The sequence below is a fragment of the Cervus canadensis genome, chromosome 10, assembly GCF_019320065.1.
Source record: "Cervus canadensis isolate Bull #8, Minnesota chromosome 10, ASM1932006v1, whole genome shotgun sequence".
In the NCBI taxonomy this organism is placed as follows: Eukaryota; Metazoa; Chordata; class Mammalia; order Artiodactyla; family Cervidae; genus Cervus; species Cervus canadensis.
The window spans coordinates 65,208,066-65,230,307 of NC_057395.1; the positions used below are offsets into that span (position 1 = coordinate 65,208,066).

General features: G+C 45.1%; 1 protein-coding gene across 1 annotated transcript in view; it reads right to left on the reverse strand.

Annotated features, from left to right (window-relative positions):
- Positions 1 to 17,139: 17,139 nt before the first annotated feature.
- Positions 17,140 to 22,242, reverse strand: part of LOC122448042 (BLCAP apoptosis inducing factor) — a 30,944-nt gene continuing 25,841 nt past the window's right edge. Inside the window, exons 3-4 of the transcript XR_006271489.1 lie at positions 19,352 to 19,440; positions 17,140 to 17,299 (exon numbers count right to left, since the gene is read on the reverse strand). The gene's annotated coding sequence lies outside the window, so the exon portion shown is untranslated. The remainder of the gene's footprint in view (positions 17,300 to 19,351; positions 19,441 to 22,242) is intronic.

Sequence of the window (22,242 nt, forward strand, 5' to 3'; positions counted from 1 at the left end):
GATTCCACAAAGCTTAGAGGACTTGGAGTCAAAGCTAATGGAAGAGGCATCCAGGGATAAACTGTAATGGGAAAGAATATAAAAAATAATACACACACACACACACACACATATATATGAAAGTGTGAAAGTGTTAGGCTCTCAGTCATATCTGACTCCTTGTGACCCCATGAACCCATGGACCCATGTTGACCCCATGGACCCCATGGACTCCATGCGACCCCATGGAGCCCACCAGGCTCCTCTGTCTAATTCTTGCACTGCATCAGGAATACTGGAGGGCATTGCCATGCCCTTCTCCAGGGGATCTTCCCAACCTAGGGATCAAACCTGGGTCTACCACATTGCAGGCAGATTCTTCACTATCTGAGCCACCAGGGAAGTGCAAATATATCCCTTTGCTGTACAGTAGAAATTAACACACCATTGTAAGTCAACTACATTTCAATTATATATATAAAAAAGCTAATGAAAGAGACAAAGAGCTTATGCATAGACAGTAGATTGACAAAACAATTCACAACACTGGGCTTGGGCCCCGTGAGTAGGGCAAAGAGTTGAACCTTTGGGCAGAAAGAGAGAAATCCAAGGCGACTGACTAGAACTTTGGCCCCAGGAGAATCTCAGCCCCTAAGCTGAGTCCCAGGGAGGAACAGGTTGGGGTCCCAGAATAGTCTGGGTAATCCCAGAGCAGAAGTCATCAGCCCAACATGGTGCTCACATCACAGAGGGCACAGCCAGAGCATTGGTACAGGTTCGTGAGGGCATCTGAGCCTGTCCTGGGATGTCCACAAAGGGACTGGTGGGTCTGAGTGAGCTGGTGGGCCCTGGGGAGACTAGGGGAAGCTGGGGAGGATTCAGAACGATGGCTTGTGGTTGCTGTCACATGAGGACGGAACTGAGCAGACTAGCTATGCAAGCATTGATTCCCTGAGACTAGGGCTTGGACCCACACCCAGTTACCGCAGCCTCATTGATGTGGTTTTGATGTCTTTGTTTATTTGTTTTGGTTTTGTTTTTTTGTTGATGTTTTGACATCCAAGAGGGTGGTCCAACCTCAGGCCTCAGTAAGCCTTTTAGAGAAGGTCTTCTCTTGATGACCCACAACTTTCATCTTTCACAACTTTTCTTTTTTTTGTTTTATATTTGCTGGTTTATTATAAAACATATCATAAAGGAAATGGATGAACAGCCAAATGAAGAGATGTATAGGGCAAGGTATGTAAGAAGGAGCTTGAAGCTCCCATGCCCTTTCCCATGAATCAGTCTCCCCAAATCTCCAAGTGCTCATCCACCAGAAACTCATTGAACCCCATCCTTTTGGGTTTTAAGGGAAGCTTCATTACATAGGCAGGATTGGTTAAGTCATTGGCCATTGGTGATTGAACTCAATCTCTAGCCCCTTTTCACTCTGCAGGAGAGGGGTGGGGAGCAGGGAGGACTGAGAATTCCAACCCTCTAAACACTTGCACAACTTTTCCTTCTGGTTCAGGACTTGGTTTCTGCTGCTGCTGCTGCTGCTAAGTCACGTCAGTCGTGTCCAACTCTGTGTTTCTGCTAGCAGGCAGCTTTTGAACCCCAGCTCCTTTTGGACCTCATCCCAGGATGGAGAGAGGCTGGGCTGCTGGAGCCAGAAGCAAGGAGAGCCGGCCACCAGCACACTCTGAGGTCTTCCACAGCCTGTGTCCCTTGCTGGGCTCAGCTTCCTTCGCTGTTTGTCTGCGAAATGGGCTCCCCACCTTAATCTGCCTCATGGGGTATGTAAAGACCACACAAGATGGTGGCTTTGACCCCACTGTGTAAACTATAAAGACCTGTACCACGCTGATGTGGGTTGTCTTGGTTCTCTCTCACAAGCAGACCTCCTTTCCCTATATTCCATGGGTCCTGCCTGGCAAGAATACCAACCATCTAATCCTCCCCCTCCCTCACAAAACCCACCTCTCCTAAGCTCTCATTCACTCTGCCATGTAGGACTCAGCACACACCCAAAAATATTTTTCTGATTGTTCCTTTGATCACCAATTCCTTTTTGGCTAAAAGTTTTTTTTTAATTAATTAATTAAAACTAATTTTTTTTGTGGTTGCCCTGGGTCTTCCTTGCTGTGTGTGAGCTTTTCTCTGATTGCAGCGAATGGTGGTTACTCTTCGTTGCAGAGCTCAGGCTCTAGGCATTTGGGCTTCGCTAACTGTGTTACATGGACTTAGTTGTCACGCAGCATGTGGGATCTTTCTGGACCAGGGATCAAACCCATGTCCTCTGCGTTAGCACACAGGTTCTTAACCACTGGACCACCAGGGAAGTCCTGGCCAAAAGATTTTGATCCTCCATTTCAGACATTTTGTTTCAAGTCAGAAAATAATTTCTTCAGCGGCCCTTCCTTGGCTGCCCCAGGCTGGAAATGACTCCAAAATGAGTAAGACAAGAGTCCTGGCCAGGGAGAGGATTAAAAGTTTCTGCTAATGTAAGACATGGTTAAGTCACAAAGGTCGCATCCAAATTCCCTGAAAGAAAGTGGGACGCAGGTTACTTGGTAAAATGCTGAGTCCTGAATTCTCTCCCGGGAGTTGGATGCACATTACTGCCCAGGATGGATCCTTCTGGTCCACATGGCCTCATTTCCTTGGGGGCTCCATTTAGCTAATTGCCCTGTTCTGCAATGGTTCATGTTCCACAGGTGTCTTCCTCTGGGTAAATTAATATGCAGATATTGCTCTTCTAGGGCTTCCTTGCTGGCTCAGACGGTAAAGAATCTGCCTGCAATGCAGGAGACCCAGGTTTGATCCCTGGGTCGTGAAGATCTCCTGGAGAAGGGAATGACAATCCACTCAGTATTCTTGCCTGGAGAATTCCATGGACAGAGGAGCCTGGTGGGTTACAGTCTATGGGGTCACAGAGTAGGACACGAATGAGCGACTAACACACATTGTTCTTCTATTAAAACCAAAACCAAATGAAAAATCCTGCACACTTTATCTACCCTCCTTCCTTCACAGGTAGACCTCACCCCCAAAAAAAACTGGCAAAAGGCCCCAAAGACCAAGTCTGGGGAAGCCCAGCAGCTTTTATTTCCCCTGACACTTCTGACCATGGCCCACTGGCAGCCACTCTGTCCTTTTGCTTTTCTCTTTTAAAATACTTATTTATTTTCTTCATTTTTGGCTGCACTGGGTCTTAGTTGCAGCATGCAGAATCTTTCGTTGTGCCCTGTGGGCATCTCTCTAGTTGTGGCGTACACGTTTTGTTGCCCTGAGGCATGTGGAATCTTCCCAAACCAGTGATCGAACCCATGTCCCCTGCATTGGAAGGCAGCTTCTTAACCCCTGGACCACCAGGGAAGTCCCTACCCTTGTCCTTTTGGAAACTCTCCTCCCTGTGCTTCTAGGAACCCCTCCCTGACAGCTTGCTTTTCCCTTCTGCTTCTTCTCAGCCTCTTTTTTCCATCCAGACCCCTAAATGCTGGTGCTCGCCTGGGTTCAGCCTCTGTCCTCTGCTTATTTGCTCCATACTCTAGTTCTTAATGTCATCTACCGCCCGAGTTGCTTCAAAACCCCTGCACCCCAACCTGTGTCATCACCCCCTAGTCCTCATCACTAGCCCAAGAACTCCAGAACCCAAAAGTTTGAAGGCATCTCATACACCACACATTCAACACACAAGTCTGTTTGTCCACAGTCTGGTCCTTCACTAGAGTCCTGGGTCTCATGGAGAGACATCACCAAACAGACACCTGGGGTCTTCCTCCCCGGCTTACTTGCACCCATCCCCTCTTCACAGGCCAGCTTCCTGCTTTCGAGACTTGACCTCCGAATGGCTCCTGAATCCTTCCAGCTCTCTTCAAGTTCACTGGCAACACACTAGTCCAAGACCCCAGCCTTGGTCTGGATCATGGATGGTATGTTACCCTCTCCCAAGTTTCCTGGAGGCCCCTCCTGCTCCCTTGCAATCTTTTCCTCACCAGAAACCAGGATGATACCTTCAACATGCAGTTGGCATCATGTCGTGGCTTTTCAAAACTCCTCCAAAGACCCCTCTCTATCACTCTTGGGATCAAGCCCCAAACGTCCCCCCCCCTGCTGAATTCTCCAGCTGACTTCTCACCCTCTTTCTCATCAAACACCCACCTTTCAGCCCTTCCCTTCCCACAAGTCCTGCCCCTCCCGCTGCAGGGCCTCCCCCTGGAACTCTTGTTCTGATTCCCCTTAGTGGTCCATACCCATTCATCCTTCAGATCTCTTCTGGGAAATATCAGCAGACCCTCCCATCCCTGGCTGCTCTCAGCATCACACACACCTGTCCTTCACGGTTATCATTTCTGTTATCATCCACTTATTCTTGTGATTGCTTCACTCATGTCTGTTTCCCCGCTTAGACATGTAGCTCATATAGGCAGGCACGTGTCTGTCCTGTTCATTTCGTCTCCCCAGCAGCCAGCCAGCACGTAGGAAGGAGATGCTTGGGAAACAATTGTTGACTTAAGTTGAAAACTTTCCTCTGACTTAGCTCTCTAGCTTCCAAACAATCCTCGAAACTTTTCTAATTATCTGAACTTAATTATCTAAACTTCGGCAAAAGGGGCGTCTTTACTGACTATCTGTTCTCCTCAGGCGCTGCAGTCAGGGTTCTGCTCTGTCTCACCCCTGAAACCGCTCTTGCTGAGGGCTCCGATAACCTCCTAATTACCAACTTCAGTGGGTGTTTTTCCATCCCTGTCTTATTGGAATTCTCTGCAGGGTCTGATATTGTTGATCACCCTCGCTTTCTTGAAACGCTCGGCTCTCTCGGTTTCCATGACAACACTCTCTCCTTGTTTTTAACCCATCTCTATGACGCCTTTTCCTTCCCAGTCTCATTAATCAGAGCCTCTGACTCAACCACCCTTGAAATGTTAGGGTCCTGAAGACTCGATATTGTGAAGATGTCAATTTTCTCCAAATTAATGTACAAATTCAATGCCTTCCTAATCAAAATCCCACCAGGGTTTTCTAATGGAAACTTAATAAGCTGATTCGAAAGGTCATAAGGGAGAGGAGATGGGCAAGAATAGCCAAGATAATTTTGAGAAAGAAAAACAAGTGGTGGGAACACAGTAGGAGGGAAAGGATTGAATTTGCCCTACTAGGTAGCATAGACTAAAGCAGCAGTGATTAAACAATGTGGCCAGGAACAGACACACTGATCTATAGAACTGAAGAGTTAGTTCCTACCATGTTCTAGGATGGACACTTCAAATGATGGTCACTGGTCGCCAGGAGCACAAAGCTCTGCATTTCTCGGCTCTTTGAAAGGGGCCAACCCAAGCAGCCTCCTCCACATTAGACCATTTTCTTTCCTTTTCTGATCATCCCTACTTCCTACCTTCAAAACTTGCCTGATGCAGGTACCATTCTCTTAAGACCTGACCTTTTATGTGATGTCTGTTTTCTTTCTTTTCTTTTTTTTTTTCTTGTTTTCCTATTATAAAAGTAATAAAAGATCTTAGAGGGTGATTACATCGCATACTGTGTTCATCACACTATTCTTGTTCTCATCTGTATTTTTGAAATCTACTATCATAAAAATAGTGATACCTGGTCATTGCAGAAAATGTACACAAGGACTAAAGCATGGAGAACAGAAACATCTTGAACCTCAGCACCCACAGTTGTGTTCTGGGAAAATGCATCTGAAAAGCACAGCTTTTCTTAGTCTTTTTTATGCATTTGTTTTCAATAAATAGCCTTACTATATATATATGTAATTTGCACCATCCTTTTACACTGATTATATGCTAAGCATTTCTCTGTGTTAGTCAACATTCTTTGTAATTATTATGTTTAATGGCTGCCTAATAATCTATCTAATGAATGAAACATAATTTGGTTAACCATTCCCCTGGGGTGGGAGATTTTGATAACTTCCTTGTTTTTCCTCCCTTTCCCTTTTATAAATTAAGCCACAGCGCACATCTTTCTATACCCATCTTTCATTCTTTTAGATCGTTTCCTTGGGATGAGCTTCCTGTAAATGGAATTCCTGAGCCAAACAGTATGAAGCTTTGGAGGCTCTTCACACATCTTAAGCAAATTGCCTTCTAGAAAGGTTTTGCCACTTCACAGTCCTGCCAGCTGAGCACAAGAGGCCCCACGCCACCAGGACGGAGCCAGCGCTGCCAGCCTCTCGTTCTGTAGTGCTCCTTCAATGGGCCCAAAGTGGTAACTCTCCATCCTAATTTACATTTATTTTATTATGACTAAGTTCAACATTTTCAACTGAGTTTGCCTTTTGAACTTCATCTTTCATAAAAGGACTCTTACTGCCTTTTATTGCCCCAACATTTCATTATGAAAATTCTTACTGCTCTGTGAATGTTTTATTTATGAGAACTTTCAGCACTCAGAACCTAACATGTCCTATAGTCAATTATATTTGTATTTTCCATTATAATTCTTTCCATGGCTGTGAAGGCTACAATGGCCTTTCTCAATCACGGTTGAGATAATGAATCATTTCTACTTCTTTTTCTAGTTAGTAGTATTTTGCTTTTCTTTTCTTTTTCTTTTTTTGCATTGAACTCTTTAAATAAATCACCTGGCATTGATTTTGATCATTAAGATAAAGGGAGGGGGAGGTAAAAATTGCTTTTGGTTTCCCAAAAAGATAAATATCACTTGCCATCCCCCCTTAGTGAACAATCCTTCCATTCTCTATTCATTTGTAATGTTTCTGTTCTTCTCAGAAACTACACTGATAATCTGGGGATCTTCATATGGGTTTTCTGTTCTATTCCATTGAGATGTCTTCCTATGTTTGAAAAAAATTATTTCATTTTATGTTATACTGTAATATCTGTTAGGGTTAGAACTCTTGAAGTCTCTATTTCTTTTTTTTTCTTCTTTGTTTAGAACTTACTGATGGGAGTGTATTGTACGTGTGAACAGTGTCAGAGACAGAACAAAAAGATACAAACCTCTAGTTGGTGTGGCAGACATTGAAATTATAGAGTGTTTTTTTTTTTTTTTCTGATTAAGTTACAAGCAAGTAGTTAAACTCCATAACTAGATTCTGCACTGCATAGCCCAGAACACTGAGTTAACCCACTTACCTGAAGTAACCATACTAGATTAAAGAAATACAATTCTGTCCTCATAAAGACAATTTCCAGGAAGAGCCACCTATCCCAATGAGGTACTTGACACTAGGGTTAGCAGAGCTAATCACTATATCATTTTTTAGAAGACTGACTTTTCTCTGTTTCTTTCTCTTTGGTACTGTACAAGAGGTCCACCAACTTGTTATGAACAAACGTTAAATCTCTATTTCTTATCAGATCGGTTACCCAAGCATCCAACCTCCATGTCCAGCTTCCTGTCTCATCTTGGGTTTCCCACAACACCATTTGTCCACACATGTACACATTTTTCGAGCTATTTCTTCTCTGTGGAAATAAAATTGCAATGCTGGGCTCCATAGGGGCAGCCCAGGGGTGGGTACGACCCTGAAATCTGGAGGCAGGGTCAGGAGATCTGGATTTAGCGCTGCCCCAACCAGTCAGGCACTGTGTCTCTGGACATCTCAGTTCCCTTTTCTGTAAAATGGGGTTACTGTAACCAAATGAGTAGAGAGCATCAACACAGCTTCATTCTCCACTCAACAACTGTGTGTGAGGAGCAGGAATGCCAGAGTGGGCAAGGAAGGAATGGTCTGAAGAAATGGCCATCAGGAAACTTTTAGGAGAAAAAGTAAGAATTAGGGCTCGTTCAGTGGAGCCTCATGATTCAGACAGTAAAGAATCTGCCTGCAATGCAGAAGAGCTGGGTTCGATCCCTGATTGGGAAGCTCCCTTGGAGAAGGGAATGGCAACCCACTCCAGTATTCTTGCCTGGAGAATTCCACAGACAGAGGAGTCTGGCGGGCTACAGTCCATGGGGTCACAAAGAGTCGGACATGACTGAGAGACTAACACTCTTCAAAACAGAGGGAAAAGGCAACTGCCAAAGAAATGACGACAAGGGCCATGAGGGAAGTGAATGGAATGTTGAGGAAAGAAGGAGGCAGGGACCCTGCTCTGGAAATTTGAGAGGAGGAGGTGTGGGGAGAGCTTTCCTGGGACGAGGGACTAAGTGAGCAAAGGCTCTAAGACAGGAACTGGGGGAATTCGCCGTGGGCTGAGGACAGAGAGTTGAACATCCAAGGGGATTGAAGAGATGAATGGGCAGATCCGGTGAGCCCTGTTGGCTTTGAGAGACAGAGCCTGGATTTTGTTCTAAGAGCGATGGGAAGTCACTGAGAGATGGTGTTAGGGAGAAAAATGATATGATCTTATTTACGTATTAAGGATCTGCTTTTACTGCTCTGTGATAAGGAGATAGGTGAGGAGGAGGAAGGACGGCTGTGAGGCTCCTGTGGCAAAGAGATGGGGGTGGGGGGAGTGAAGCATGTGGTAGTGGAGGGGGAAGGGTCAGACTGGGGAGGATTCTGGAGATGGAAATGGCAGGATTTCCTGGGACTCAATGGGAGGCGGGGAGGGCAGGGTAGACTCCAGGCTGACTCAAAGGTCTGGGTTTGGAAAACCGGATTGAAGGCTGGACTTTTTGCAGAGAAGTGAAAGTGAAGTCGCTCAGCCGTGTTCGATTCTTTGCAACCCCATGGACTGTAGCCTACCAGGCTCCTCTGTCCATGGGATTTTCCAGGCAAGAGTATTGGAGTGGGTTGCATTTCCTTCTCCAGGAGATCTTCCCAACCCAGGGATCGAACCCAGGTCTCCCACATTGTAGGCAGATGCTTTACCATCTGAGCCACCAGGGAAGTCCAGGGCAAGGCAAGTTTGGGGAGAGGAAGTTAGCATAGTGATTGCTGTGGTAAGCTGGATGAGGGACATCCGTGTAGAGCTGTCAGCCGGGCAGCCTGGGCAGGCCAATCTTGAGAGGGTAGGGCTAGGGGACTGCAATTGGAGTCATGAGTTCTACCCAGGGTGAGAACATAGAGGAAGATGGAAGAACCCAGACGTGAGTCTTGAGGGAAATCAACACTTAGATGGTGGGTGGAGAAGACAGTGAGGGGGGAGGTGTTTTTTTCTTTTTTAATTTTTGGCTGCACCCCACAGCATGTAGGACCTTAGTTCTGTGAGCAGGAATCAAACCCATGCCCCTGCAATGGAAGGCTGAGTCTTAACCAGTGGACTGCCAGGGAAGTCCCTAGTGGGGAGGTTAACTGGGAGGTCTTGGTGTCACGGAGGCCAAGGAAAGGTAGAAATGTCAGCTGGGTCAGAAGCTGCCACAAGCCTGAGTGAGGGAAGGAGGGAAAAGTTGGACGGGCCAACGGGAATTGAAAAGAATAGGTGGGGATGATGCCCGGCCAGTGGGCAGTGCCGTCACCTGTGAGGAGCTGGGTTCATGTTGGGAGGAGAAGTTCCAGTCCTTCCTCCTGGGTACATCCTCTGAGCACATCTCCCGGGTCCCAGCCCCCAATCCTTCCATCCCCACCAACCCTCAGAGCTTCCTTTTGCCTCTAATCTCACTCCCTTAGAAGTTCTCATAATGTCTTTTTGGTAAAAAGAAAAAAATTCTGAACCTCCATTTCAGACATTCGATTTCAAGCAGAAAATAATTATCCTGTCTCTACCTAGAGCTCGCTGCCTGTTGCTAGGTACCGAGAGGTACAAAAAAAAAAAAAAAAAAGAAAAGAAAAAGAAAAAAACGAATAAAGACATGGCCCCAGACATGAGGCAGGATGAAACCACTGCTAATTAGAACTGCAGTCACTATGCAGAGGGCAGAGAAAAAGCCTCCAGAAAAACATGGAGATCAGGTTCCTTGGTAACAGGTACATGATTTAATTTGCCCCTTTCTGCAAACACAACTAATCCCTTCACCTATACACTTAATCCCACCATCTCTTTTACCTGTCCCTGCTTTTCAAACTCAGGCGCACACAGCCATCCTCTCTCCAAATGGCAGTCTGAAAGAAATAGCACCTTCTAGAAACTTCTGTCCCCTCCAACTCCCCTTTGCCCTCCTTTCTCAGTCCGTCTCTAGTTCATCCTCCATCCAGTTGGACTTTTCTCCCTTCCCCAAAGTTGCAGTGTCAGGGGTCCCCCCAGCCCAGGTCCAGGGCATGACCTCATCTCCCCCCGTGTCTGTGCCTCTGTGGCCACTCTGTCCTGGAAACTCCTCTTCATGGGCTTTCGAGGCCTGTCTTTCCTTATCTTCTCTTTCTTGCACTCGACTTTCATGTCTACACTGGTCCCATCCAAGGTCCGTGTCGTCCAGGGCTCGGTCTGCTCTTTCACCGAGTACCTTTCCTCTCAATTTCATACATCCCTAATGCTTTGCAGACCCCCTGGAGCTAATTCTCCAAACTGACTGTCCAGTCCAAGCCTCCTCTGAGCTCTAGACCAACACATTATTCCTTCTCTTTAACTATCACCCTCCCACATGCAGTCCAGAGCTCCAGAAACTGAGAGCCAATCACACCTCAACCCTGTGACCAAAATGAAACTCCTGGTTTTTTTTAAAAAATTTATTTATTTGGCTGTCTTAGCTACAGCACTCAGGATCTTTGCAGCGTGGAGGATATTCAGTTGCAGCTTGCAAACTCTTAGTTGGGCCATGTGGGATCTAGTTCCCTGACCAGGGATCGAATCCAGCCCCCCTGCATTGGAAGCATGGAGTCCTAGCCACTGGACCACCAGGGAAGTCCTCCTGGTCTGTTTTTAATCACTTGGTTATCCTTTATTTTCATTCAAATTCCTAATCATTCTTCCCCCCAAGCCATCCTCATCTGGGGTTTCCTATCTTGGAGAATGATGCTCCTACTATGGTAGGAGACACTTAGCAGCCACCTAGAATCTCCTTTGACCTCACCTGCAACATCCCATCATGAAGCTGTGGATCTTACCTCCTAACCCTTTCCATCATCACCAGTAGCTTAGTCCATGCCACCATCTCTTGCTTGGTCCAGTGCAGTTATCTGTTAATTTGTCTCCTCAAATCCACCCTTGCTTTCAATGATCCAATCTTCACAGAGCAGCCAGAGTAGTCATTTAAGATCACATATCTTGGGCTTCCATGGTGGTCTAGTGGTTGGGAATTCACCTGCTAGTGTTGGGGACACAGGTTCGATCCTTGGTTCGGGAAGATCTCACATGCCAGGAAGCAACTAGGCCTGTGAGACACAAACACTGAGTCAGTGCTCTAGAGCCCAGGAGCCACAACTGCTGGAGCCCATGCACCTAGAGCCCATGGTCTGCAAGAAGAAAGGCTGGTGCACCAAACCTGGGAAGTGGCCTCTGCTCGCCGCAACTAGAGAGAGTCTGTGTGCGGCAGCAAAGACCCAGTTCAGCCAAAAAAAAAGTTAAAAAAAAAAAAAGAATACATATCTTTTTCATGCCCACCTCCTGCTTCAAATTGTTCAATGGTTTGAACGATTTCAAAGCAAGATGGACTTTGATTTCTCCAGTCTCATCATATACCACGGTTCCCTGGTCTCTGACGTGATTCCCACCTGATAGGCATTTCTCTTTGGCTGTTGCTAACAGAAACCACTCCTCATGACACAGCCTGATCGCAGAGAGTCACAAAGGGCAGGACTATTTCTCTCATCAGTGATTGGCTTCTGAGTAGGTATTTGGTGCAAATCTGATCAATGAGAGTTGGTGGTGGTAGAGTCTTCTGGGAAGGGTTTCTTAGTCCTCAAAAAGAAGTATAAGGAAGAACCACTTTTTTTCATCCATCTCTGGATGTTGGTATGGTGGATATAATGCCTAGAGTGGTTGTAGCCATATTGTGACCATGGGGACAGGAGCCCATACTCAGGGGCTGGGCGAACTGAAATATGTACAAAAACTGGGTCCGTGATGACATTAGAGCTCCTCCCTTGCAACTCCTTGTTATGTATGGTAATAAATCTCTTACTGTTTAACAATTTTTGAATTGGGTTTTCGGTCACTTTTGTCAAAATCATTCTTACTGTTAAGTGCTGTAGCCATGATGGCCTTCTGGTTTCTGGAATATATCATACACTCAGCACAGAGTTTTGCACATGCCATATCCTTATGTGCAAAGCTCTTCTCATTTCTAGTTAATGTCCACTCCCCTGATCAAATGTTACTTCTCTGACCTAGGAAGATGTATCCATGGCACAATCAGAGTTTAAAATTAGGGATTTCTTTATTGTGTTGATTAATATCTGGCTCCCTTGCTGGACTGGCAGTTCTAGGTGGGGAAAGATGAGGTCTGTCTTTATTCAGTGTTGTGTACCTTCAGACACAACCATCCCAGTGTTTAGATGAACCAAGTTCACTGACTGTCAGGATCCTACTAAGGTGGTGCACCCAAAATAATTTAACAGAAATTACTTTAATGAAAGGATAACTCCCAGAGTGTGGCAGGGATAAAGGTTCCAGCAATGACAAAGGACCCAGGGACGAACAACAGTTGGAAACCGTCAGTATCTCTTGTTAGTCACTTAGTTGTGTCCAACTCTTTGCAGCCCCATGGACTGTAGCCCTCCAGGCTCCTCTGTCCACGGGATTCTCCAGGCAAGAATACTGGAGTGGGTTGCCATTTCCTCCTCCAGGGATCTTCCCAACCCAGGAATTGAACCTGGGTCTCCTGCATTGCAGTCAGGACTCTTTACCATCTGAGCCACCAGGGAAGCCCTCTAGGCCTAAAGAGATGAAAGGAGGCTGTGGGTTTTCAGAACCTGGAGAGAAAATTGTGGCTTTAAGAGAGGGACCCCACCTGTGGCCATGAGTAAAGATTGGTGGTCTCTGCAAACCCACAGCCTGCAGGTAGGTGACCAGGGGAGACTCACTCCCCTTTCCCCTCGACTCTCACACTGGTTCTTCCATTGGTCAGAATCAGTTAGAAGCCAGAGGGCAGGGAGCATGGGTGGTGGTACATGTTGGCCATCTAGGGCATGGGACAGGATGCAGAAAGATAGAGAATGGCTCTGGAAGGACCAGTGAAGAATATCCAGAACAGTCAACCAATGACCCGCCAGCTATTTCCCCTTTCTTGTCAGCCTTCACCACCCTGCAGAATCAGACAACCTGGCCTACAGGTTTTCAGGATCAGAGAGGGCATCACAGGGAGCCTTCTCCATGGCTCGCTCTCCTCCCCTGAGACATCTCCAATCATACCCACTTGTTTCCTTTCAGCCGGGTTCGGAAGATGGATCCCAGTACACAAATCATTCCTCTTTTCATCCCCTCCCTCTCTGTGGGTGCCCTTGTTTCAAGAAGAGGAAATTCTAGGGCCTCTCATTAAAAAAAAAAATCCCCCATTATTCACTAGCATTTTTCTTGCTGCCTCCCACTTCCTTCCCTAGTCTCCTAACCTTTACGTCGGAGAGGTCTGTATCTCCTCACCCATTCACTCCAGCGCCCCCTGTCAACTAGCTGTTGCCCCTTCACTCCCTGAAACAGTACTTGTTAAGGTTCATAATAGCCCACTGATTGCTAAATTCAAAGGACTTGGCTTCTCATTTTTCTGAGATTTGGGCCATGTCAGAGTGTTGATTACTTTCTCCTTGAAACTCTTCACTACCTTGGTTGCCTTGGCAACCCCCTCTCCCAGTTGTTTGTCTCATCCCTCAAGTCTTTCCTTCTCCCTCTCCTTTGTCGACCACCTACCTTCCGTCAGCCCCCCACATGTCACAGTAACTCACGATGCTGTCCTGGGTCCTCCCCCTCCACTCTTTCTCTGGGGACCTTACTCATTCTTAGGTAAGAATTATCCATTAACCTCTATCCCAGGGTCGGCCCCTCCAGTCAAAACTCTTCCTGGTCTAGGATCCAGCTGGGCTCCACTGGGCTGTACCCACCAGCCCCAAAGAGCTCTACCTGAGACTGAGCCCATTTTTATACCCCTCAAACTGGCCCCCATACTGTGTTTCCCCTCCCAAGTATCCCTTCCCCCCCACCATCCACGGAGGGTCCCACCCAAGACACATGGGCATCGCCCTTAGCTCTACCCTCACTTTTATCCTGACAGCTAACAATCACCGTGCATTTCTTTCTTTTCTAAAAGTTTCCAGGTTCTGTCCATTCTTCCTGCCCTTGGTCCAGGTCAGGTCTCATCCTACCTTGCCTGGACCATGACCAGAATCTCTGAATTGATCTCCTTACCTGGAGACTGTCACTTTTCCAAATCAAGCCTTCACAGGGCTTCCACAGTGATTTTCCCATGCCACAAATCTGAACACATCACCAATGTGAAAATAGCACCCACTGGCTGCAGGATGGTGTCCAAACTCCTTGATAAGGAGGGCATCCAGAGCCCTGAGGGGTCTGATCTCTGTCCACGTCTTCAATCCACTCCTCACATCTCACTTTCTTCTCTCGTATTCCAGGAACCAAATGCCCTCAAGCTCACTCTAGTTACTCCTCACTCCTGGGGCTTTGCTTTGCTGCCTCCTTTGCTTGGAATGTCCTTCCGATCCCTTGTAGCTTGCTCATTCATACTCATCTTTAAGAAATCAGGCCAGTGGTCACTTGCTCTGGAAAGTTCTGTACATATCTGTGTTCCATGATTGCACTTACCATGCCGTATCATGATGGTCCACTTACACGATGTGTTGCTGGGCACTATTCTATATGCTACTCAATGTGTTCCCCCACACACTTCCTTACCTGTCACTCTTTGGGTGCATAACAAACAGGCCCAAACTTTAGCGACTTAAAAGCATAATTTATTATTTCTCATGGTTCTGGGGATTGACAGGGCTCAGCTGGGTGGTTCTTGCTTAAAGTCACTCATGCTGTTGCAGGCAGAAGGCAGCTGGAGCTCAAGTCATCAAAGGCTCAACAGGGCTTACTGGGCAAGATTCACACAGCTGGCAACTAAGGCTGTGGATCAGAATGCTCGCATGTGGATTCACCAGATGGGTTGGACTTTTCACAACATGGCAGCTGGGTTGCAAGAGGGAATGTCCTGAGACCAAGTGTTTCAAGAAGCCTGTGAGGAAGCTACAAGGCTCCTAAGGACCTAGTTTCACAAGCTCCAGAAGGTCTTTTCTGCCATTGGCCTAATGTTCTGTTGGCCAAGTAAACACTAAGGGCAGCCCAGATTCACAGGGAGAGAAATTAGATCCTACATCTTGATGTGAGTAGTATGTGCATACAAGGAGGCAGGGATTGTTGGCAGCCACGTTGGAAACTAGCTTCCATGGTCACCCTCTCTGCATTCCGTCACAGCTTTGGGGGAAGATTTGGGTTGTTACAGCATGAAGGCAGTGAGAAAGAAAGTCGATGGTTTCAAGTAGTCTCTTCAAACTAACAACAGAGATAGGGTGTTTGGTTGTGGTCAATGGTTTGTAAACAGAAAAGAACTCAGGGGACTCAGAACTGGAAACTGATGCTGTGAACATGAAACAGGGATAATGCAGAAGTGGCCCTTCTGCCTGGAAGGAATGAAATCCTGACTATCTAGAGGAAGGAGGGGAATCACATGGAAACAGAACTAACAGTAGACACTACATCTCCTGAAAGAAATTTGGGAGTATCCCAGAGTAGAAGGGAATATCGCCTGGCTTCTCGTGGTGTTTCCCAGGAGACCAACACCTCCCAGCAAGGGCTGGAGAGCTTGAGATCCCTGATGGGAGGAGGTGTTTGACAGATGGGCCTGGGGTGTCCTCCATGGTCCTGTGAGTCCCTGTGGCAAGGTAGGGGTGATGAGGGCATAGTATAGCTGGTGAGTATAGCTGGTGGATTTAGAAATGCTTTGTGGTCAGGACAAGGACTCAGGGGCGACATGCTGGTTCAGAGTATGGCAGTTGATACAGCCCGTGATCTAGGATCAGATGCATGCCCTGGGACCAGGTCAAGACAAGAGAGTCCAGAACATGACGCATCCTCAGGAGAAGGGAAGGAGCAGTGGAAAGCAGAGGAGCTGGAAGTGGACCAAGAATCTACTTAAGAGAGATTTAGGAAACATCCAGATGTAACTGCATTTACCTTAAACTGAAAAGATTTTGTGCTTCTGAACAGAAAGGGGTAGGGGTGCAGGTAAGAGTGACCTTGATCATGGAGAAATAAAGAAGCTGTGTTTTGGCAAGGCTCTGTTTGTGGCAGTTTCTGGGCCAGCAAACCGGGGCCATCAACTTTTCATTCTCTCTCATCTCATGTTTTGTCGGACTCAGGCCTCCTATTTCTACCTCTAATGTTGCTCTTTTAACCATCTCACTTTTAAAAAATATATATTTATTTTTGGCTGCACTGGGTCTTCGTTGCCGCGAGGGCTTTCTCTAGTTGCTCAGAGTGGGGACTACTCTCTAGTTGCGGTGAGTGGGCTTCTCATTGCGGTGGCTTCTCTTATTGCAGAGCACGGGCTCTAGGTGCACAGGCTTCAATAGCTGTGGCTTGTGGGCTGAGCTGCCCAGCAGCATGCAGGATCTTCCTGGACCAGAAACAGAACCGGTGTCTCTTACATTGCAAGGTGGATTCTTAACCACTGGACCACCAGAGAAGCCCCTCTACCTCTGTATCTTGAATCCACTTCTTCCTCACCTGCCCTGTGGCTCAGCTCAGCCCTGCATCTCTTTTCACCTGGACAGCTGTGGCAGTCTTCGGATAAAAGCCCAAACTCCTCAGCCTGACACATGAGTCACTGCTCTCCCTCCAGATGCATTCATGCCCCAAACCTATGTGCCCCACCCACGCTGGACTCATTTCTGTCCTCGGTGTATCCCACGGGGCTGCTGGCCTTGCAGGGACCCGGTAAGAGATGAGAGCCACCCCCGCTCTGCCTGCTCCACTGCGCTCCCCCCAATCTTGCAGCTCTTTTGAATCCAACTCTTTATCTAGGATTTTACCCAGAAAGTTTCTTTTAAGCTCTGGGCCCTTCCTTTTCCTGTATTAAAATTTCTCTCTCTCAAGTGTCATCTCCTAAGAATTTGGGTCTTTGCATTTCTCTAATTGCAAAAGTAATTTGTGGACATCTTAGAAAATTGCTAAGTACCCAAAGTACCCAGAGGCAAACACTGTCCACATATTAACAAGAAGATAGAAGAGCAGCCTTCTCCCCATCCCCAAACTCTCACCTCAGAGTATGTGATCTGCTCCTTGGGGTCACCTCCCAGCTCTAAGCAGCTCTTAGATCCCTTGTATTAGGAAGGCTGCTTTCACCAGCAGCTAACAAAACACCCAAGAGTGATTTAAACAGTAAGAACATTTTATTTATTTCAAAGCAAGTCCAGAAATCAGTGGTGCCAGGTGTTCTAGCTGGAGTCAGCACAGAGTTGCATCTCCTGGCCTTCCCCTCCTGGTCACAAGATGGCTGTCAGAGCTCCAAGCATCATGTTTTCACCCAACAGCACCTAAGCGGAAAGGAAGGGGCAGGGCCAATAAAGCCTTCCAGATCTTTAATCAGGGAAGAAAGTGCTTCCTTGAAGTTGCCTGACAATGTCCCCAAACAAAATCCTAGTCAAAAGTGGGTCATGAGAGTTCTCGGACCAGCATTTACAACACCCGATTTCTAGTTCATAAGACCCACTGATGTCCCATGTGGCAGATGAGGCTTTGGGTCACTTGGAAGCTGCTCCCCTCCCTCCTTGATTCTCCCACCAGAGCTGTCAAATACCTCTGCTGGTTGTCTTTTTATTTTTTTTTGGAGGATAATTGCTTTGCAATGTTGTGCAGTTTCTGCTGTACAATGAAGTGAATCAGTTATATGTACATCCCATCCCATGCATCTTGGTCTCCACAGCGCCCCGAGCTGAGCTCCCCGTGCTATCCGGCGGTTTCCACTGGCTATCTGTTGTATAGCTGGTAGTCACTGTACATTACGTATGGCAATCCCAATCTCCCAATCCACTCTACCCTCCCCTTCCCCACCTGTGTCCACATGTCCGTTCTCTACATCTGTTTCTCTTTCTGCCCTGCAAACAGGTTCATCAGTACCATTTTCTAGATTCTACATTTATGTGTTAATATACTAACTCAACAGACGTGAGTTTGGGCAAATTCCAAGGGAGAGTGAAGGACAGGGAAGTCTGGCGGGCTGCAGTCTGTGGGGTTGCAAAGAGTCAGACACGACTTAGAGACTGAACAAGATCAAATATGATATTTGTTTTTCTCTTTCTGACTTACTTCACTCTATGATGGACTCTAGGTCCATCCATGTCTCTACAAATGATCCAATTTCATTGCTTTTTGTGGCTAAGTAATATCCATTGTTTATCCATTCTTCTGTTGATGGACATCTGTTGATGTCCATGTCCTGGCTATTGTAAACAGTGGTGCAATAAACACTGGGGTGCACGCATCTTTCTGAATTATGGTCTAATTTTAAGACATCTACTTCCCCTTCACCCCTGACTGACTCCTCTGTGTGTCCACAGATGCTCTTGTGCCTCCCCCCGCGTCCCTGTGAGTCCTCTGACCCGCTTCCCTTCACTGCTGTCTCCCAGCTTCCATGTCTTTACTTTCACATTGTGATGGATAATATTGACATTCCATTTGGTAACCATAATATCAATAAAATCCAGGTCAATACAAAAACTGACTCTCAATGAAAAGTTAAAAGGAAAAGATAAAATTCTCATTATTTGAGTCAACAATACCACACAACTCCCCATGGGTACCTATTATGTATTTACAAGTTTTTAGAAAGTCTAGAGAAGTGAACATTGGGCCCATCACAGTGGCAGCCTCTGGGGAAGAAGAAGGAAATGGGATGGCAGTGGGTGGCCAAAGGGGACTTGAGCTTCATCTGCAATGTTCTATTTCTTAAAAAGGAGAATGTATTCATGTTGCGCTTGTGTCATTAAACTTTAATTTGGAAAAATTCCCATTCATTTTCAGCCAATTATGTCAGCTCTGTGTGTTTGGCAGTGCTTGCATGTTTGTGTCCAGGGAGGAAGAACGTTTACTTTGTGTGTGTCTATGAATGAAATACAGTGATTAGTAGATTTTTAAAAATGTAGCAAGCAAGAGAAAAAACAAAGTGGGCGGAGTGGAGAGAACTCATTGACAACAATAATGAAAAGTGCAGGAATAAACACATTAGGAAATGGGTAGGTTCTTTCCGGAGAAAACCATAAAATGGGACTGAAGGGGAGATAAGATGATCAGAATAATTGTAGAGCTCTCCTGTGTTCATGGATTGAAAGTCTTAGTATTGTGTTAATGTCGATATCCCCCAAATCCATCTTTAAATTCACAGAACTTGACAAGCAGGTTTTAAAATTCATGAAGAGGAGTTAATGTGCAGTAATAGTTAGCAGAGATAATTGAAAAGGAAGCACAATGAAATGAAGCATTTCACTTAACAGGTACCAAAAGGTGGTCTAAAGCTACAGTGGATGAAAGAGTCTGATGTAGACAGAAATACACAGACGGGTGAAAAAGAAGAAGGGCCTCAGACCTACCTAGACATGGCGATTCAGTGTGTGAGGGAGTTTCATCTCAGCTCAGTGGAGAGAATGAACTAGGCAATCCGTCATGCTGTAATAATCAGCTGTATATTTGGAGAAAGGTTAGATCATATCTCATTTCAATCATAAACAGACATTCCAGCTGTACTAAAGACACACATAAAAACAAAATTACTAGAAAGGAATGCAGAATATATTTAAACCTTAGGAATAAGAAAGGCCTAAACACGGCCTATAAATAAAAGGAATAAAGGGAAAAAATAATAAATTTGATTATGTCAAAATTGATAACTTCTAACAAAAGCTTCTAAAAAAATCCAAAGGCAACAGACAAGCTGGAAGTAAATAACTGCCCACACACATACACACACAAGATTAACAGATTATATTAGGAAACTCATACAATCAGTAAGATAAAGACAAACAACCTAATTTTTTAAATGAGAAAAAGTAGATCATTCAGAAAATAGAAAATACAAATGTCTAATACACATCTGAAAATCTCACTAGCAATCAAGTATGTATAAACTTTAAAAAATGATTCAATTTCACCCATCAAATTGGCAAATATTTAAAACAACTACTAATGGTGTGGGGATTGGAATCCTCTCATACCCTCTGGCTAGAAGTGTAAATGGTACAGAGATTATGGAGGACACTTTGGTAATATCTAAAGCTAAAAATGTGGGAACCTTGAGAAGCAAAATTCCACTTCTCAACCACTACCTTAGAGAAACATTACAGAAGAGGCAAGTGTGAGGCTGTTTTCAGTGGCACTGCTTATGAAGGAGGAAAGAAAAGATAAAACTAAATGTACACAGATCTTAGGAAAGGAAATATGTGGCCCATTCATGGGAATGAATATAACACAGCTACTAAAAGGAACCAGCAAGGGCTATTTGTATCAACATGAGTATATCTTAGAAATATATGGTGGAGGGAAAATGAAGCTTACAGTAAAGTCTCTATAAAGTGGGATGACTCATTCAAAATACCTCCATCAATACTCTACATTTATATGGAAGGAGATACATAAAACTGTGAGGAAGGCAGGGGAACTAGGACTTCGGAGGGTAGCCTAAGGAAATTTTAGTTACATTCATATTGTTCTACTTTTAAACAGAAAATGTATTCATGCTTCACTTCTTTAATTAAAGTATAATCAGAAAAGATTTTAATTTGTTTTCAGCCAATTACGCCAGCTCTGTGTTTGGCTGTGCTCACAGGTTTGTGCCCAGGAGGAAGAACATTCATTTTGCGTGTGTGTCTGCAAGTCAAGCCCACTGATTAGTAAACAGGTTGAAATGAAATATGGAAAAACAAGGGCCAAACAAATAAGAGAACAGGAAATCCTATTCACAGTTGACAACAAAATCTGTAATAAACCCAGGAATAAATTTATCAAGAGATATGTAGGACTTTAACTAGAGAAAACCATAAAACTTGCCTGAAAGACATAGATGATGACTGGAGTTGAGGGATATAGCAGTGAGCATTGGGGGGAAGGCTCAAATATGATAAAGGTGTCAATTTTTTTCTTCAAACTTATCCAAAATTCAATGTGATCCCAATTAAAAAACTAGCAAAATTGTTCCTGAAACTTGACGGGCTATTTAAAAATTCATGTGGTGGGCCAAATATGCAAGGATGACCAAGGCAATTTTATAAAAACAACAAGGAGGGTGGGATTTGTCCCGCCACTTAGCAAAGCATTTTATCAAGCTCAGGAGTAGATAAATAGATCAGTGGACCAGAAAGAGCTCTGACATAAAGCCACATTGGAATTTAGTGTCAGGTAGAAGCAGCAATTTTAAATTACTGAAGAAATGACAGGTTATCCAATAAATGGTATTGAAAAAATTGGTTATCAATTTTGACATTTAAAAAAATTAAGCACTGATATCACACTTAAAATTAGCTTCATACTCAGTAAAGACTTAAATGTGAAAATAATAAAACATATACACAAGAAGGAAAATTACAAAAGCTTTAGGAAAAACACAGGAAAATGGCTGTGATCTTAGTATAGGGAGGGCCTTCTTAAGGCAAGATGAGATTGTAAATTTGACATAGAAATGAAAAGTTCTATGATGGAAGATACAATACAGTTAAAATGACAAGGGTCACAATGGTAGAGAATTATGTGCAATGCATAGAGTAGACAAGGAATTAATATAAAAAATTAAGAAATCCTGTAGGTCAGGCAGAAAAGAACAACACAGAAGAAAGATGGACAAAGGAGATGCACAGATGACCCCAATGGGAGGAAATAAGAACGGCCAGGAGACCTGGAGGAGACCATGGTGTGACCAGGAAAACAAAGGAAACCAAGAAGAAACCATTTTATCACCCATCAGATCCATAAGCTCTAAAAGCTGTCAATGGTCTGAAAAAAGGAGACTGGCATTTACTTGTGGAAGGATCTTAAACTGGCACAGCAACTTTCGAAGCTGACCTGGGCTGTGTCTATGAAAACTGAAACAGTGGACACCATAGAGGCTAGAGTTCTACTCTCAGATCCTACCCTATAGAAACATTTCAGGAGCTGGCAGGTGCCAAGGTGTTCCTGGCAATACTCTTCATTATAGTGGGCAGAGAGGAGGCACCCCCCGGTCTGTGGATATCAGGGAAGGGGAAACAGTACAGTTGTGAGAAAGAGTACTATACTAAGTAGACAGCTGTTGAAAAGCAGGAACAAGAGCTGCTGTATCACTAACACGGGGAACTCCCCCCAAATATAAGATTAAGTGAAAAATGCAGGATACAGTATAAGACCTAAGACTTGGTATAATTTATTCAAAATATCAACACTATCTATATATTTACTGTGGAAGGCAAAACATAAAACTCTGAACAGTGGTCACCTCTGTGGAAGGGGAAAGGGA